This window comes from Tupaia chinensis, unplaced genomic scaffold (assembly GCF_000334495.1).
Source record: "Tupaia chinensis unplaced genomic scaffold, TupChi_1.0 Scaffold139457_1, whole genome shotgun sequence".
NCBI classification, from domain to species: Eukaryota; Metazoa; Chordata; class Mammalia; order Scandentia; family Tupaiidae; genus Tupaia; species Tupaia belangeri.
Genome location: NW_006199342.1, coordinates 890410 through 892522, shown reverse-complemented (window position 1 = coordinate 892522; position 2113 = coordinate 890410).

Below are 2113 nucleotides of genomic sequence, written 5' to 3'. Positions count from 1 at the left end.
GACGCATGTAAAGTGACCTCCCTTAATCATCCTCTCCCCCATGCTTCCTAACCCCTTCTCCATTATTTTCTGTCATAGCCCTGTTTATTCCCTCTTCTGTAACTGAGGTTATAGAGGACCTTTGCTCAAATTTCCTGTTTAGACCTAAAGCTTCTTCTCACCATGCATTTAAAAACAATTTTCCTCTATCTTAGGAAAAACGTGAAAATAATAGATGGTGACTCTTTTTTTTTTTTTTTTTTTTGAGAGGTTTTTGCTATAGGGCACGTGCGCTCGCCAGACAGAGGGAGACAGAGGGATAGAAGGCGAGAAATCCCTCCCCACAGGGGATGGCCACGCTGCAATCCCTTCTCCTCTGTTCTCCTCTCAGGATCTTGGGCACGCACACACACACGCCCGGCGAGAGTTTAAGCTAACGGGTCTGGGACGCGAACCACGATCGACTACATGGGAGTCCAGCAACATAGCCATTACGCTAACTGCTGGTCCCTAGATGGTGACTCTTAACTAGTATTTGTCAGGGTCTAAATGTTTGTGTCTCCCTCAACCTCCTCCACCTGCCCCCAGAATTCATTTGTTCAAATTCTAACCCCAAGGTCCTTTGGGACAAGAGCTCTTATGAATGGAAATAGTGCCCTTATAAAAGAGGCCCAAGAGAGTGTCTTCATCCCCTCTGCCACTGAGGACAGTGAAGAGTTGGCTGGCTATGAACCAGGAAACAGGACCACGCCAGTCACTAAGTCTACCAGAGCCTTAATCCTGGACTTCTGAGATTTCAGAACAGCTAGAAATAAATATCCATTGTTAATAAGCCACCAAGTCTGTGGGTTTGTGTGTGTGTGTGTGTGTGTGTGTGTGTTATAGCAGCTCAATCTAAGACACTATTTTTTAAAAAGGCTTTGCCGTAGGGTGCGTGCATTCGCTAGAGAGAGAGACAGAGATAGACTGTGAGAGGGAAAGTGAAATATCACCGTCCTTCAAAGGGGTTGGCCACACCACAATCCCATCTCCATTCTCATCCTGGGACTTTGGGCATAAACACACAAGCACTCAGCATATTTCAAAACACCAGATCCAAGACTCAAACTGCAGTTGGCCATGTGAGAATCCAGTGCCTTAAATACCACCCACCCTGCTGGCCCCTGACTAAGACATTTTCAGCCCCACAAAAATCCCGTCGTAAGAGTACATTTTATATCACTGCAACAAATAAAATTATATTATGTATATAATACCCAAAGTTTCTTTGCAAATTTTCTCCAATGAGAAATTGTTCAAAAAGTGCACCAACTTGTGATTTAATATTATCACTAAAGAACAGAAAGGGACCAGCCTATTAAATTATCAATTGAATATGGAATCAGTGCCCCTGGCAGTCACATCTGCTTCAGGAGAGGGTATTTAAAAGGTACAATTTAGTCTTTGTAGTACATGCCCAACTGGGGGCAAAACCCTCCAGAAACTGAGAGTTCTCATCCTGCTCAAATACCAATACATGAAATTCATAATGGCTGTGAAAAGCAAAAGCCAAAGGCATTTTTAATCACAGAAAAATAAAATCGTAGCTAGCAAACTTCTTTCAGAAGTTCTCTAAATTCCATATCGCTTAAATTCCATATCACCACTTGCTCTAATTTAATATAAAATCTCATGAAATTCATATAATAATAAAGGTGATTTATTTTTCTCCTAAGTCAGCAAAGTCTTACTTGCCTTTAAAAATACAGCAAGGCAACATTTCGTCTTCAGGATGTCAGTCCCAAGGCACTTTCCTGCTTAATATGGATGAGAAACTCAAGGGTGCCTAATTATAAAAATGTTCTCAACCGCTGGTCTATTGGTCGATGTTATACACTGTTTTGGCGCCCCCTAGTGTGCAATATTATTTTAACAACTGTTCATAACGTAAGTCTTGAATACTTGCAAATGGATGAAAATAAATTTTCACCAAAGGAATTGTGATCTTAGTTAATATCTGCTTAAGTTTTATGTATCTTAATAGAATTCAAATATAAATTCTGAAACAAGGCATTTGAAAGTCACTGTGGTTGTGATTTATTCGTAGGTATCTTCTCTTTCTCTCTCTCTCTCTCTCTCTCTCTATATATATATA